The sequence below is a fragment of the Leopardus geoffroyi genome, chromosome C2, assembly GCF_018350155.1.
Source record: "Leopardus geoffroyi isolate Oge1 chromosome C2, O.geoffroyi_Oge1_pat1.0, whole genome shotgun sequence".
NCBI lineage: Eukaryota > Metazoa > Chordata > Mammalia > Carnivora > Felidae > Leopardus > Leopardus geoffroyi.
This window is the reverse complement of record NC_059333.1, coordinates 146,607,984-146,626,007: the sequence shown is the minus strand read 5'-3', so window position 1 is coordinate 146,626,007 and position 18,024 is coordinate 146,607,984. Positions and strand designations below refer to the sequence as shown.

At 39.9% G+C, this 18,024-nt stretch overlaps 1 long non-coding RNA gene across 1 annotated transcript; it reads left to right on the top strand.

Moving 5' to 3' along the window:
- The first annotated feature begins 2,898 nt into the window (after positions 1-2,898).
- On the top strand, positions 2,899-17,681 carry LOC123575737. Its single transcript, XR_006700967.1, has 3 exons — positions 2,899-3,297; positions 15,474-15,607; positions 17,551-17,681. It is a non-coding gene; the product is annotated as an uncharacterized LOC123575737 (long non-coding RNA).
- Positions 17,682-18,024: the final 343 nt, after the last annotated feature.

Genomic DNA, 18,024 nt, shown 5'->3' with positions numbered 1-18,024 from the left:
ATGTTTTCTTTGTTTGTTATGGGTGTGTGTGTGTGAATTTGAATGTGTTTGGGTAGCATATTCATGTTACCCTTAGGCACAGTTCTCGCCACCCCTTACTGTCACATACTGATCTGTTTCACTTACAGATGCTACTCGTTTACCACCTGCAACTTGAGGTTTTACTAGCTCTGTACACGTCTCTGGTTGTTAACACCTTTTGGGTTCTGAAACTCACCTCTAACATGAAAGGAAATGAGTACACAAAAAAGGTATCACCCAGTCTTAGCTATTGAGAGTATGTCCTAGAACTGGGGCCCAAAGCAGCCAAGGAGAGAGTGGAATGAAGCTTACCTCACTCGTCTTGGGGGAGCTGGTGCACAATGCTGGCATCACCCATCCTCTGCTTACCTTGCTGGCTGCCTCATAGTGTGACTACTACGATGGCAATGCAGTATGGACCAGACTGGTCCTTACCTACTCTGGTGTCTTGTATCATCCACTGTAACCATCATCAAGCCAATAACTACCTCAAAACTTGTGGAAAAGGCATCATTTTGAAAGGATGTGCTCAGGAGGGTGAAATGCTTTCCCTGTAGCTGTCTTATTACTTGGGATAATGGTTGGGCTCATTTTGCCCAGGGTCTGAGCAACCTCTTGCTAATTATACAAACGGAGATGGCAGCAGACTGCTCAATGGCTAATACCTGTGGGGAGGACAACTCTTATACAAGACGTTAGAATGTCATGAGATTGCCTTTTTTTATAATCACAAATCAACCATGTCAGATCAAGGTTGCCCTTGTTTTGACAGAGCAAATTCAGAGTTGAATTAATAAATGATTCTCTTTTATTATATATATTTGTACTTTCTGGGAGACATATTTTTTCCACTATGAATGTACATATTCTGTACATGTTTCTTCCTATTCATCTATCCTCATTATTGGCACTTTAAGAAAGTTCATGCTAGACAACAAGAAGGAATGTTCCACAGGTGCCATAGTAAGCAAATTGCTGGGTTTCATTCCGGAAATTCTGGAATTGAACTGCAGATCATGGTTGGCTCTCTACTTAAGAGGTCACCCTTACTCTCAGCACCCCTGTCCAAACAGGATGCAATCTGAGACCCTCTGAGTTTTTCATTCTCCTATACGTATTGCCTTTTGGTCCCATGTCAAGGAATTATTCTCATTAGAACAATAACAACAAAAACCCTTTGTTCTTTCATTGGTCTCTTGGGTGGTTTTAGTGGTATTGAACTCAGGCATACATTTGCTGTTCTTGAAACCATGAATTCCACATCTCAATGGGATCATTACAGACTTCTAGCATGAGATAAATCAAATTGTATGGCATTTGTTTGAGAGATTTCTAAAGAACAAAAGGAGTGTACGTGTTGGGAGGAAGGATGGGGGTGGATGGAATCTATTCATATCTCCAAGATCATGGAAAACACCTCTCCTTAAAATAGCTGCCCTTTGTGGCAGGTACTGCTTGTTGCCTACCCCAAATCCATTTCCCTTCTTCCCTCCTAGCAGGATCCCTCATTTTGTTCAAGGCTGCAATGGATGTAGTTAAAAAGGCCCATGTCTTGGAGTTCTTTTGTGTTATGGAACTGCTCTGTGTCTTGATTGTGACTATAGTTATATGGATCTGAGATAAAATGTCACATAACCACATACACAGACAGATAAAAAATGAAAACCAAGTTCATGAAAAAAAAGCTGGTGAAATCTTAATGGAGTCAAACTTTAGTCAATGTCATCTGTCAGTGATTTTGATAATGTGCTACAGTTAAGGAAGATGTGACCACTGAGGAGGCAGTGTTATGGCTAACTGGGACCTCTCAGTATTTGTGCAACTTCTTGTGACTCTATAATTATTTCCAGATAAAAACTTAAAAATAAAGATCCTGATGCAAACTTCTTTACAAATAAGGATGACCCTGTGACCCAACTTTGACCAACGGGAAAAAGAAGAATTGCATAGATAGTGGTCCTGGGTAGGCTATTTTGTCATATTTAAAGGGAGCAGACTACTGCCTATGTTTTCACCTTTGTTTTTTTATCCTTCTTCCTGCATGGAACACACACATGGGGCCAGATATATACGTATAAAGTAGAAAGTTTGCATATGCAGGTGAAGTAGAAAATTAGAAGGAACTTAGGTTCTTTACTCTGTTCTCCCAGGAAAACCACTTTGGGGTTTGGTATCATGTGAGAAAAAGAAACCCCATTGTGTTTAAGACTGGGTAGTAGAGTTTATGTTTTTTGATGTTGCACGTAATGCTAAATGATACCTTCTTCTTTGTTCCAAATGCAATCATGGCCACCAGAAGTATGAGTGCCAGTGGACTTTTATGTCATCATCCTCCGAAGAACTTTGGAAAATGCCCTGGGTGACAGTTTAGGAGTTCTGTGTTCTTATAAGAGTTTATTCATGAGCTATCGGTATGCCTTTGGACAAGAAGTCCATTTTCTCTAAGATGAGAGAGTTGGACTTAAGAACACCGAATGCTCTTGTTTGTATAACTAAAGAAAAACCTTGAACCAGGAAATGTATAATGATGGAATCTAGGGACATGTTAAATCAGTACCTAGTAATCAAAGAGTATTGGTGGAGTAAATAATGTAAGAAATAAATGGATATTGGAAGGAAGGAGGCAGATTAAATCGTTTTCCACTACTTAGACTCCTTTTCTTTGTGAAAGAATAATCACTCCTGCCTATTCTCATACATCTGGTTGGGCTTCCTGGAAGAAGAGTAAACAAGTTGTTTCATTGACTTTAGGCTTGGCCATATGACATGCTTTGGCCAGCGGAATGTGAGAGGATGTGATGTATATCACGTTCACACAAACTTTCGGAGGCAACGCAGATTTTCTTCAGAGTTCTTGCTCTTCTGTGCTATGAACACAGCCTTGGCTCACATAGTAACTCTCTTCCTTTCTACGTTACTGGATGAAAAAAAAATCATGGAACACACATACAGCCTAGCGGCAGTCTATCCACAGCTGAGCAAGGACTAAACCTTTGTTGTTGGAAGCCACTCAGATCACAGTCTTTGTTGCTACAGCCAAGCGGACTAGTACGGAGAGGAACCTAAAAGTCTTTAACAAGAAGCAGTCCATGGACGTAGCTGCAAAAGTACAAAAGCTATAATCTAAGGAGGAGATTGTGATTAGAAGCCCGGAAATAGGGTCAGGCACTGAGGAATGGGAACTTGGGCTTCGTTTGGTAAATTCTCCAAATTCTGCCAAACATTCTATTTTCTACTATATGATACACTGGTTACAAGCAGGAGATCTGAAGCCAGGTATGTGCATTCTAATCGCAGTTTTTCCATTTGCAAATTGTGTGTCCTTGGTTAGGTGACATAGTGTCGTCTCTAAAACAGGGTAACAAACAGGATTTAACTCATTGGCTGGTATACAAGGAGGATTAAATGTACTCATACGCAGCACTTCAAACAAGCGTTTTGTCTATATTACATACTCAATTGTTAGCTACTATTCGTATAAGAGGGTTTCTTCCCTCCATTATGCCACATTACTCTACTTTTGGCTAAGATAATAAGAAAACTACCAGAACTGTGAACATAAACACTGACCAATGGATAGAGATCTAGAAGGAATTAGGGCAAGACAAATGAAAATCAGAAAAATAAATCCAATGAGAAATGCTTTATCTATCTATCATCTATCTATTCTTCCTTTCTATTTCTCTGTGAATTGGTCTCTAAAGAAAAAAATAGATATATTTACCAAAGACAAAGGCAGATTTTAAAATGGTTTTGCATTTTTACCTGATGTGTCATTTTATTAAGTTAGAAAATTGTAAGCCTACACAAAACTGGAGAGAAACGTACAGAACTCCCACGTATCTATCACTTAAGTATAACATTTATCTACAATGACCATTCTTATTACAATGCCCTCTCTTCCTCTGCCCCACTAGATTGTGAAGAAAATCCCAGATGTCATAGCATTCGGTTGAATAACTTTGAAAAATCACTTACAATTATCTTTTTCTAATAAAAGATAGCATGTTTGGACTCTTAGAATATTCTCATTAGGAGTTACGTAGCATCAGAAAAATTAGAGTATGATAATTAACCGGTGGGTGGTGTCACAGCTTGTTAAGATATAAAGTGTAGGCTGTGATCATGGTCTAGACCCAAGACACTGCCACACATGCTTCCCACATGGCTTCAGGGCACTTCTTGGGAGTGCAGTGGCATGAGAGAGATTTTTCAGAGTGGCACTTTAGAAAACCTTAAGAACAAATCAACGCAAAATATCAATTCACTTTACTTCAATATATATTTAAAGACCACCAAGTATACAATATGCTTTCATATTTAGGAAAATAGGTGAGTTCAAGATGGGCCCTACCTTTAGTGAGGATTAGTCACATCTATAATGAATTATAACCCAAGGCAGTTTGAAGTCTTATAGTGTAGCATTCCAAACCAAAGGCTCTACTGTCACAGATGGAGTGCAAATAATCTGAATTCGGGGAGATGAGGCAAAGAGAGACAGTTTCATAGAGGAAGCAATTTTTGAATTTAGCTTTTAAAAAATGAGTGGCATTTTGACAGGTGAGCTAGGACGTGGGTGGGTAAAAGCCTAAAAAAATTAAAAAAATAGAAAAGAAAGAAAGAAAGGGAAAAAGCAAGCAAGCAAGCAAGCAATTTTAAAAGTGTGAAAATTTGTATGGAAACCAATTTGACAATAAACTTCATATATTGAAAAAAAAATAAAAAAAATAAAATTACCAACTTAAAAAATGAAAATAAAATAAAATAAAATAAAAAGTGTGAAAATATACACATCTTTAACCCAGAAATCAGTGATGTTTTGGGTCCCAATTCTGGAACCTTCTGTCCAATGTTATATAAGTCCAATCAGTGTCCTTGAAACCTGTTTTTTCATAGATGCCATTTGCTGAGGTAACACATTCTCTGCGTACTGATGAAATTTAATAGGCAAATCAAATGACGTAACATTTATATTCATTTTAAACATTCCCATAAAACTAGACCCAGCAAACTATAACCCTTGGGCCAAATCTGACCCATGCCTGTTTTTGTAGATAAAGTTTCATTGGAATATAGTGATAGCCATTTGTTTAGTATTCTCTATAGTGTATGGTGTTACAATTGTAGACTTGGGTGCTTCCAAAGGACCGTCTGACCTGCCAACCCTAACAGATTTACTGAGTATCAGGACGAGGGTGAGCTGAGTAAGGTATTTATAGTGCAAAACTTAAGTAGACACTCATGCTCAGGAGTGCCCGCATGACCCCGAGAGTGACAGCTTCTTTACATTTTATGCCTTAGATGCCTCACTTGCCTTACCCTAATCCTGGCTCTGTATTTACTACCTGGCTCTCTCTAGAAATGTTCTTCTAAACCTTGCTATAAAATAAAAGGATTTATAGCAGATTATATTCATAAATTATTGAGCAGTGTTCCTGGGATGGATGAAGTCTGTTCATTCTCCAATGGATGAGAAGGGTGGGAAGTGATGGATTTAACGTTCATTAATTATCATTCTTTATTATCCACTATTTATAGCAATGTGTCACTGAAGGGTACCAGAATATGCCACCCGAAATTAGGCCACTTTGGCATAAGAGTATTTTGAGCTAAAGGCAATTAAGAGCCACCAGACACAGGGAAAGCTCTTCACCTCCCACTAACTGCCTAAAAATAAAGTATAAATTTCCCCTTTATGAGGAAATTTACATTTCTAAAGGAAATTTCCATTTGTGTAGATGTGTCTGTATCAGGAAGAGAGACACCTTTTGTCTTCTCAGAGACTCTAATCTGCATAGCAAGACAACCCTTATTTATCATACATTTCTTCCCCCTCATCTTCCCAGAACTTGCCTCCCCTGCCCAGAAGCCCTTTGTTTAGCCTAAGATGGTATATAAGCCCAAGTCTTCTAGCTGCCTCCTAGAGCCACATTTTCTCCTTTGTGAAGTCTGGGGTGTATGTACGTAATTATGACTGTTTTTTCTCTTGCTCGTCTGTCTTTTATCAGTTTGATTTGCAGGCCCCATCCACGGAATCTAGGAAGGTAGAGGTGAGAGGGTTCAGGACAAGTCTCCCCAAAATGTGCCACTTTGGCAGGTGGACTATTTTGAGCTAAAGGCAATTGAGGCCCTGTGGACTCAAGAGAAACCTTGTGTCTCCTTTACCTAGAAGAATCTAAATGGAAGAGTCTTTCCCAGAATTAGAATTATGACCAGAGATGAAGTGTATCTGAGGGACCCATCTGTGTGGGAGAGCCAACATCTAATTACCAAACATCTGCTTTTCTTATTGCCCTGTGAACAGCCCTCCTCCGTTTGAAACCCCAAGCCCCTAGCTCATTCCTTTCACTTAGGGTGGCATATATACTTCGTGTTATTTTCTGTCTTTGAACTCCTTGTGTATATGGGGTTCCCATACATAGAAAATTAAATTCGATTTTCGGTTAATGTATCTCATATCAACTTAATTCTTAGACCAGCCAGAAGAATCTTTGAAAGGTAGAGGAAAATTTTTCCTCCCCAATAGAAGAAAAAAGATTTTTCTTCCTCTACGTCATTAAATAGAAATGCTAGTTCACCATTTCTGCAAAGTATCCTGGGGCCAGGACTGGTGATTCTAGCATGAATGACCCAGTCAAATAGGATTTATTTGTCGGTCTTTTCCCTTTCCTGTTTATCTTACATATGGTTTTCTTTTCCAGATATTTCCCCGATGCTCGTGTTGTTTTAAACTTCAGGTTAGATATACAGCTTTGAATTGTATACATTTTAAATCAGTGTGTGCAAGGAGTTTAATAAAATTACTCTCATAAAATGGAAGTAATACATTTTTTTTTGTTTTTACAAATTAATAGAACCAAACAACAGAAGATTGGTCAGAATAAGTGAAAGCTGAAATGGAGTAAGAATGTCTCTTACCCCTTCATCCTCTGCTGATTTTTCTCCACTCCTGCAAGCTGCTCTAAATAGCATTGTGAATATGCTCGAATTACCAGGTTTCCAGGGCTTCTAGTGGAGCATTTTCTTATGTGAACCCTATTGTCACATCAGTGAGGGCATTCCTTTTAGAGAAAATTGCTTTGGATTTTCACATAAATTTTTTTATCCATCTTCTTGTAGCTCTTGACCATGTAAACGATTTCAAGTTGTGTAGCTTGAGAGCATCGTATCACTAATGCCACCAACAATGGACAGAACCAGGGACCCAGCTATAATGAGGATAAGTTGTAAGGTTTTTAAATTTCTTTCTATAAGAATACAGAGCTACTTAGTTAAGAAATGAATATTGTTGGATAGATATTCGAATATGAATATGTTGGATAGATAGTCACTGAGTCAACATTACAGTCTAAACAAAACGATTGCAAGTGGTGGGAAATGCCAAGTTGCATTTAGGGCTTTCAAAGCATTCCAGAGTGAAAAACAGGGTTGTTTTTTTTTTAAACAGCTGTGCAAAAAAGTAAATATCAAAGCGGAGGTAAACAGAACAAATGTCTTGATTCTCCCGGTAAACTTAGAGATCATAAATTTTTAATAAGTTTAATCAATATGGACTACTAGAAATTAGTATTCCACATGCAAGCATGGAAAATTGAATACGTAACGTTTACCCAAGGTCAAAATAAAAAGCTTAGGAAAGGTGGTAGTGTGCTCTGCTTAAAGGACAGAGAAGGCAAGGCACAGAAAAACCAAAGGGTGGTTGAAACTAGGAAAAATATACATCGTCCGTTGTCACCATTCATAGCAGACTTTTTGCAGCTCAGAAATCCCGCTGAGCAAGGTCCCTAGAAATTCAAATCGGGGACAAATGATTGGATATTGTTTATACATCCCACAAGCCTCAGGAAGAAAACCACCCTTCCCATCCTCTCCAAAGGGCCCCCGCTCCATACTCCATCAAGTGGTACACAATAGGGTGCTTATGTGGTGTTTAGTCCTTCCTCAAAAGAACCTGGCATCAATCTCAGTGGGAGACAGGATATCAGAATAAATAGGTCATTGTTCCGTTCCATCAGGGCGATTCTGGTGTTCCTGTTGCTTGACAAAGACACCAGTGCCGGGAAGTGCGGCTGATTGTTTCATGGAACTCACATTTTAACGTTCTCCTCACTTGCTTCTTTGGAGTAGTTCCTCTGCTACAGGCCCATCTGGGGAAAAGGTCTTGATAGCCAAGCCACTGGGAGGTAGCTCTTTCTTTTGTGCCGCTTCTCCTGTTCACCATCTGTTACTAATTACTTAGTCGTTCCATTTGCTGGGCGTTTTACAAATGGAAAAGGGCGCAGGCAGCTTCAGGTCTGGGTTGGGGAAGGTCTTGTGTTTAAAGGTGGAACGAGAAAGCCTTGTGATCAGTCCCAGGAGACCTTTAGAAGTCAGATCCTGGCTTGATGCTATTTCTTCTTTTCATGGTAATGCGAACGCATTGTAGCCGCTCTCCTCTGTGTGATTTGATAGGAACCAACTGGATTTAGGAGTTTTGGAAACGTGCCTCTGTTAGTTTGCTAGGGCTGCCATAAGAAAGTACCGCAGACTGGGGGTGGGGGCTTAGGCAGCAGAAATGTATTTTCTCACAGTTCTGGAGGCCGGAAGTCCAAGGCCAAGGCGTCAGCAGGTTTGGTTTCCTCTGAGGCCCCTTTCCATGGCTTCTTGGTGGCCATCTTCCCCTGTGTCATCACATAGTCTTTCTTCTGTGTGTCTGTGTCCTAATCTCTTCTTCTAAGAACACCAGTCATATTGGAATAGGACCCACCCTCATGACCTCACTGAACTGTAATCATCTTTTTAAAGACCCTGTCTCCAAACAGTCACATTCCGACACACTGGGGGATAGGGCTTCAACATACAAATTTGGGGGGGGGGTCCTACATTGCTTAGCCTATAACAATGCCTTTTGCACTCCTTACTAGCAGAAAATCTTCTTTTGGCTTAGGATTGGATAAGAAAGTATCTGGTTTATAAATCTCACCTCAGCTGCCGAGGGCCCACCTCATACAAGAGAAATGTCTTTTGACTACTCAGATTAGGACAGCAGCAGGCTCTCTCCTCCTGGCTCTAACATGGAGTCTTCCTAAGTTTCCTCAGAATGTGGTGAGGGCTGAAGGGTAGATCTCTCTGTCAAATGCTGATGATAAGAAATAAGTTGAACTGAAAAAGTAGAAAAACTTGGCACATGATTTACTGTGTTATGTGTACCTTACTTTTTTGTAAGGGGAGGAGCAGGAGAGAGGGGGAAAGAGAGAGAGAAAGAAAGAAAGAAAGAAAGAAAGAAAGAAAGAAAGAAAGAAAGAGATAGAGAATCCTAAGTAGGCTCCATGCTGATGTGGACTTGATCCCATGACCCCAGGGACCCCATGACCCCAATGCAGGACTTGATCCCACGACCCCAGGATCATGACCAGGGCTGAAATCAACAGGTGGCAGCTAAAACCAATTGAACCATCCAGGCGCCCCTGTACTTTACTTTTTTGACATAACTATTTTCTATTTCTCCCCACCTATGTAAGTTTTCCTTTTCATCTTTCTTTTGATGGCGATTTAGAAATATTTTATTGCACCTCTATCTTTTATTATGTCATCTAAATCTAATTAAGGCAGCAACTTTTATCAAAATTTATTTCTCTATTACTATTGTTTATCAAAACCTGCCTTTATTTAAATTTTTCTTAATGTTTATTTTTTTGAGAGGGAGAGAGAGAGAGAGAGAGCACAAGCAGGAGGGGGGCAGAGAACGAGGGAGACACAGAATCCAAAGCAGGCTCCAGGCTCCGAGCTGTCAGCACAGAGCCCAATGCGGGCCTCGAACCCAAGAACCATTAGATCACGACCTGACCCGAAGTCGGATGCTTGGCCGACTGAGCCACCCAGGCACCCCCAAACCTGCCTTCATTTTAATTATCACTATTAGTATCCCTAGAATACTAAATATATTTTAAATAACCCTTTCATGTGTATATATATCAAGTGTTAATCTAATTTTCCATTAATCTAAATAATTTTATTTAAAAATTTTAAGTCCATAAATTTGAAACAAACTTAGAATATCAACAACTAGAAGTATAACACGACAGCAAACAAGTAGCAGTAAGGTATCTGAGCTAAAACTAGCGTTGGTGATTAATCCTGATCTGGTAGAAGCCAGATAGAATAAATTGCCATTCTCTTACAAAGGCACACAGCTTTCTCTCTCTCGATGCTGTACTTGGTGGCTGGAGAAGTCACCTTCCACTGTCAGACTGAGATGGCTCTGTAAGAGCCACCTGGAGGAGAAACAAGATGTGGCCAAGACAGAAGTTGAAGAATTTAGGTCATTTCTTTCCAATGACTTGAGGAACGATGGCAATCTCTCTAAAACATAAATGTGATAACTGGATACAAATCAGTGCCATGTGGTGGACAGCACGTCCCAGTCTTTAAGACTCTGTTAAAGATACAATCATCTTTTCCTCTCACAATAGCCTTGTGACAGCGGGCAGTGTGTCCCCTGAGTTCTAAGTCACAGGGAGGTCACGAGGTGTCTAATCTTCATTTGAGATGAGGAAACTGAAACTCTGAGAAAAAAAAGAAAGACAATGATTTCCTCATCTGTTAGTCAGAAAGCTCATTGGGAAGTTTATATATTGGTGGCAGCTTTGTGGGATATACTTATAGTCTCGGATGGAGTTACACGGTTTTTTATCGCACGGCCACAATAGACAGACACAAGCCTTTCCTTGAGAAAAGTAAGTAAATCCAGGGTTATATAAATCTTTCCACTTTACGGATTTTTTAAAAATTTCTTTTATCAGAGAGTCTGTTGTATCTACTTTTATAAAGTTGTAACACTTTCATGGTGTCCAATAACTTGGACACCTGAGGATTATACACATATGTAAACAAAATTGGAATCAGGCTAAATATATTTGTTCTTACAAATAGAATGTTGTAAGGACTTCTCACAATTTCTAAATGGATTGTACAATCTTTTTTTTTTTATTTTTTTAACGTTTATTTATTTTTGAGACAGAGAGAGACAGAGCATGAACAGGGGAGGGTCAGAGAGAGGGAGACACAGAATCTGAAACAGGCTCCAGGCTCTGAGCTGTCAGCACAGAGCCCGACGCGGGGCTCAAACTCACGGACCGCAAGATCATGACCTGAGCCGAAGTCAGCCGCTTAACCGACTGAGCCACTCAGGTGCCCCTGGATTGTCCAATCTTAATGTGCATGCTTTACATTTTTTTAAACCTTGTGATACTAGTTAGACAAAGACAAATACTGTATGATTTCATTCATATGTGGAATTTAAGACACAAAACAAATGAGGAAAGGAGAGAGAGAGAGAGAAACCAAGAAACAGAGTGTTAACTCTAGAGAACTGGTGGTTACCAGAGGGAGGGTGGGGGGATGGGTGAAATAGGTGATGGGAATTAAAGAGCACGTGTATCATGATGAGCACTGAGTAAGGGATAGAACTGATGAATCACTATATCGTACGCCTGAAATGAATACAACACTGTATGTTAACTGGAATTAAAATAAAACACTTAATAAAAAAAAAGCATGCTATTTATCCTTGAACCAAACTGACTAAAAAAGTCTTTGGAGGGAACGCACTATTTCTTGACACTTTCTACTCTTTTATTGGCTACTTTTTACTGAGTTAATCAGATAAGTGAGTGGAAGAAAAGCATTTTAGAAATGGGACACGGGATAAATAGATTTTGAAGGATGGGAGGTAGTGAGAAGTACAGAATCTAGTGGGTCTTCTGTATAGTTAGGAGACATCTATAGCAATAATCAATCAGTGTTATTTATGGAAAAAATCTGTAGCATTTGTTGCTCTAACAATAATCTGAAGCCTATTGGGCTTAGAACCTGTGATGGCCAAGTCTACCAGGCAATGTAGTGCAGGTGTGGACAATTTTCATCACACAGCACTGGCATGTGGGGAAAGGAAAGAACTTCAAGAGGAGGCAAAGAAGTACCAAAGAGCAAGCATGGAAAACATCCTAGGGGTGACTGGGTGGCTCAGTCGGTTGGGCGTCTGACTTCGGCTCAGGTCATGGTCTTGCAGTTCATGAGTTCCGGCCCCGCGTCGGGCTCTGTGCTGACCGCTCACAGCCTGGAGCCTGCTTCAGATTCTGCGTCTCCCTCTCTCTCTGCCCCTCCCCTGCTCACAGTCTGTCTTGCTCTGTCTCTCAATAATAAATAAACATTAAAAAATTAAAAAAAAAGAACGAAACCATCCTATGACTGCTTCTGACTTGACCATGGCCAAGCCCTGAGACTTTATGAGACATGAACTTCTCTGCTCCTTTAAGATGCTAGGGACTGAACACAATGCAACCACATCTCCCCAAACTAGTCATTTGCTTTTCCATCACTCTCTGACCTCAACACCAAAGCCTCCTTACAATGGGACTGTGTTATCAATACTTTTCATTTAACAAGTCACTCTGTGATATTTCTTCATGAGGTGTCAACTTAGCCTAAGTTTACCTATTCTCAAATTATATCCTACCACCGATTCCCACTAAATTTAATCAAATATAATAAATAGGCATATTTCCCATATATTCCAGAAGAAATTTTTTTCCCACCAAACTCCAAACATCATTTGGGTAAACACTTAGTGTACCACCATGTCATAGCATTTCAGTTTTAAGGCTGAAATCTTTTAATCATGTGCTTAAAGTAAATGGAAAATGGGTCATAGGATCCATTAATCTCATTTTATTTTGTTTTGCTCTTCTAGCACATTCTAAATTTTCATATGTGACAGCCATTAATATTACATTTTAATTGAATCTCACTTTTACTTCCCTTTTTATACTCAGTATTAGTGATTAAAAAAAAAAAATCATTTGAATTCATTTGTCCTGGCATCCAAAAGTAGGACATTTCAGCTCTCGTAATAATTGCATACAGAAGAGATGAAATCATCTGTTGGTTTTAAATGCTTTTAAGTTGAAAATAATTTCCATATGGCTGAATTAGGCATGATCTCCACACTCATAAAGATCCATATGGCTGAAATTATGTATACATGCCTTTAGATAAAGTGGGGAGATATGAAAATTTTTACCACCAACAGCATATAAATTAGCAAGGATGGATCACTTTTCCAGAGCATCTAAAATCGAAATGCCAGTAACGAAGACATTAGCGATCAAGATTTGGTTTTAAAAGTAAAACTAAAAACATCTATAATTATTAGCACTTACTATGTGCTCGATACTGTATTAAGTGCTTTATACAGATCATCAAATCAGGGGTTGGCAAACATCCGCTGTGGGGAGACTTTTAGACTGTGGGAGCCATATAGTCTTTGTCATAACTACTCAGCTCTGTCATTACAGCACTGATGCAGCCAGAGAGGGTCCTGAACACACGGTAGTCGTAGTGGCTTTGTTTCGATGAGGCTTCATTTACAAAGACAGACAGGGAGCCTAATTTGGCCCGTTGGGCTCTCGTTTGCCAACCTTTGATCTAAATGAATTCTCATAAGTAACGGATGGCTACCTACTGAGGGCATACCTCTAAGCCATTGAAGCTTGCTGACAATGCAATGGAGAAAATTAGAAAATTTCTCCTCCAGCACCTGGATAGGCAGGATCCACGTCTGCAAATAGTCTCCAGGTCCACATCTTTGGGAGTGTCAGAATTTCTCCTCATCCTGGCTCCCCTTGGGACACTGAGCATAGGCTTAAGACTGTGGTCCAGGACCACAGTCTGTGGGGTTATCAGGCATCTGCCACTACTTGGATTTAGGACACTGGTTTACCTATACAAAAAAACCATATGTCTAGCAAATTACTTGCGGAAACCCTTTTCCTAGTGAATTAGCAGTGTCTAGACTCAAGGATAGGGAATCATACCATGACACTTATGTCTCCATCGTCAGGCATGCATGATAAGGTCAGCTCTCCTCTCGTCTGCTTCCACAAGGGTGCTTCCTTTGTACTCACCTGACCTCCTCCTCAGGCTTTCTGTCGTAACCTGTGGAACCTCATTCCATTTTAAATAAACTCTCCTTCACCCACAGAGTCTCCATAGAATCCCTTTTCTATGTGTTCTGTCTTCACTAGGCTTCCTATTTCCATCTGGCCCTTGTCAACTCGTGTGAGGCTATAGAGTTATCCCTGCCTTCAGCCCTTGGGCCACATGGGGACCGTCACAGCCTGTGTCTCTGGGATATTGCCTTTACCACATTCTCTTACTCAACTAAGCCATACCAAAAAAGGACGGAAAAAAAAGTAGAACTGACACTATTTCATTCACTCCTTTATTTTTAACCAGTTACTGTATAGACAACTCTCAAGCCTGTATCACTAGCTGGAATCTTCTGAGCTCCTGAAATTTAAATATAACTGTGTAAATACATTTTCCATTTGGTTGTTCCACAAGTAGCTCAAGCTTACTACACTCAAAGATGAGTTCATGACCCTCCGTACAAACGAGTTTTTCCTTAGATTGGTGAATGAAACCACCATCTCGTCTCTTATCAAAATCAGAAACCTGGGGGAGACCTTGACTCTTCCCTTGACATGAAGCTGGTCCTGTAAGATCTAGTTCTCTGACCTCTCCTGTAGCTATTTCTAAGCGGTTCCCAATATTTGTCCCCCAAAATCTTCCTTTTTCCTACTCAACAATCAGATATTGATAATTAAAATGTTTACTTGGAATAAAGGCTACTTTTTCCCAGACTCATTTGCAGCTAGAGGTAACTATGTTACTAAGCTCAGATAAGGAGAGGCAAGCAGAAGTCTCATGTGTGACCGCCAGGAAGGATTCTTAAACAGAGGATGCACTGCCCATTTTTTCCTTCTCTCTTTCCTGGTGTCTGGAATGGAGGTATTATTGCCGCTTCTTGAATAGCCATCCTGGACCTTGAAGTGGAATCCACATTTTTTGAGGATGGAGAAGCAGCAGGATGGAGGAGTCTTGGTCATGAATGCATTTTTTTTTTCTATGTTTACTTATTTTTGAGACAGAGACAGAGCGCGAGCAGGCTAGGGGCAGAAAGAAAGGGAGACACAGAATCCGAAGCAGGCTCCAGGCTCTGAGCTGTCAGCACATAGCCCGACCCGGGGCTCGAACCCACGAACTCTGAGATCACTACGTGAGCTGAAGTCAGACGCTTAACCAGCTGAGCCATCCAGACGCCCCTGTCGTGGAAGAATTTAAGAATTTGCCTTATCAGCTTCCAGTCTGGGATTGGGAACAAATGGATTCTTTTCACATACCAACAGAAAAAAAGAAGAAAGAAAAAGAAATACTATATACATAATACAAACACACACACACACACACACACACACACACACACATTTATCTTGTTTAAGCCACTCTTACTTTGTATTTTTTTCTCTAACTCACCTTACCAATTCTCCATCTACAAAAACCTTTCTAAAAAGCAAATCTGATCATTTTATTCTTCCCATTACCACCCTTCAGTGATTCTTGTTTGTCTCTAGGATGAAGTCCCAACTCCTTAACAAAGCATAAACCATACTGACTCCTGGCATCTTCCCTTATGGATGCAACCAGTGCAATTGTGATAATAGCTCTTCCTGGGTTGAACTTCTTGTGAAATCTCCTCATAAGTCAGGTAAATCTAAAATCAAGGCTAACATTTATTAAACTTATACTATTGTCTAGCTCTAAGAGCTCTCTATAGATTAACTTGTTCAATCATCAAAAGAACTTTGTAAAATAGTATTATTGTCCCTACTTTATAACAGAGACACTGAGGCATAGAGAGACAAGTTGAATTTCCCAGTCTTGCCTAATAATGCATACTAGGGCCAGGGTTTAATTCCAAGCAACCTAACTCAGGAGCCTGCTTAACTACTATGCAATATGTCACCCACCAGTGCTATAAAGGCTAATTCTAAAAGCTCCAAAGATTTTCCAGGGCTCCCTCTTTCCTTCCCATAAACTTCCCATATCACAAGCAGAGGCCTGTGCTGTTCCCATCTTTCCCGAGATCACTTCAGTAAAAGTGGGGAGAGGGGCTGTTTCATGATTCTCTCATTAACTCCTAAGTCATTTGAAGTATGAGCTCACTGAAGTATGGTTCACTTGGATACTTTACATCATTCTAGGAAATGTCTAGCACTAATTATAACGTGCTGTTATAGTTAATGCCTACTATACAATGCAAATTCATCTATAGTGCATTAACCCCAAGCTTCTAAGTATTTTCAGTTTAACTTTTACTTTCCCAAGGTGAACTCAATCATGAAAACCAACAGTTACTAGGAATTTCCTCATCTTGTAGCAAAGTATAACACATGCATTCCAGCTGAATGAAAAGAGAAAATTTGCTCTCTGTAAGTGCTCAGAGAGCCAGAAATATTTTAATCGAAGCTTGGAGTTTTGTAATCTTTATATTAGTTTTATGCCTGAGCATGCATAAACAAACAAGATTAAGGGCAAATGAAAGAGATTTAAAATTATAGGACATTTTCTAAATGATTTCCTCACTAATTCTTTGGAAATGCGCAGGACCTATTACTTTCTACTATGGCCAAGTCACAGAACGTTAGACCAGTTCTTAGTGTCAAAAGTTGAAATTCTATCCAATTAACTGGTTACAACATTACTAGAATTACTTCTCACAACGTTCTGTGTAAAAATTACTTAGAATACACTGGCAAACACTTCTTTGCTATTAAGACATTTCACTGATGTCTGGGGCACCTGGGTGGCTCAGTCCATTCAGCGTCTGACTTTGGCTCAGGTCATGATCTCACAGCTCGTGAGTTCGAGCCCCACATCAGGCTCTCTACTATCATCACCGAACCCGCTTTGGATCTTATGTCTCCCTCTCTCTCAAAAATAAACAAACATTAAGAAAAAAAAGGGAAAGGTATTTCACTGATGCCTTGGCTTTGTCAATGTCTGTCTACTTATTAATAACTGGAATACATTTACTAACACCCAATCTTGTTCCAGAAAGGATTTAAAGCAACTTATTAGGATACATATGAAATAGCAAATAAATGAGGGAAAATGAGTCAGGGAAGTCCAGTAGAAGCAAGGATGAGTCAGGACACAAAAAATCACGCTATGAAGTCATGCATACTTGCTAGAGGTGTGCCAACAGCTTGATTTTAAGTTTCTGCTGGCCGATTAGAAGGAAACTTTATAGGTGGGTGATTCACGCTATTAATAATGTTAAAACTATCTAGTTGCTCAAGATGTGAATAAGGTTATCGGATTCTGAAATCAGAATTTTCTCCTATAAGTCTTTACAGAAAGAGAACACACAATGTAATGTCATAAACCTCGTCTCGATGGTAAACATAGACACAAGTTGTACAAAGGACGTTTGTAAAATACACCATAGCATTGGCTCCTGGCCGCTTGGCAAAGCGCAATCAAGTAAAAGACAGTGGGGCCCGTGTGACAGACCATAAGCCCAGGACTCCCTGGGGGCCTGACCCAAAGAAGTGTAGATCAGAGAATTCATAATAGTACTTCCTAACATTTATATACGCAAGAATAAAAAAAAAATATGAAAGGTGAATTTCTATGCTTGTTTTGCAGAGATTTTGGGTTGGTTCGTCTGGAGTGGAACCCTCCTCTCCTGAAGTGATTCCAGTGTAGAAGGTAGGGGAAGCCCAATGGAAGGGACAGAGACCAAAAGTGACAGGCAGCATTATTCGATGTCAATTAATGAAGCACCCTTCCACTACAAGAATAATTAATCTGTAACAACTTGTTTTGGAGTAATGTTAATGAAAAATTAGTGGCCTTACCCTACTACGGAGGATGTTCTCCTGGAAAATGGTCTTGTATTTAACTCTTCTCCACAAAGTGAAAACACCTGCTGCATCAAAAAATGGAAGGAAATAGGAACTCATTCAGGATCACTGAGTGTAGATTTCTTGAAGGTGATATTCCTTAGATGCGTGGGTATGGAAAGAGGTCTTCTGGGATATTGAGCACTTTTCAGAAAATGGTGGCTTCATATGGTGGGTGCTATGGCATGGCATCCAGATTCCCACTTCAGGACTGAGA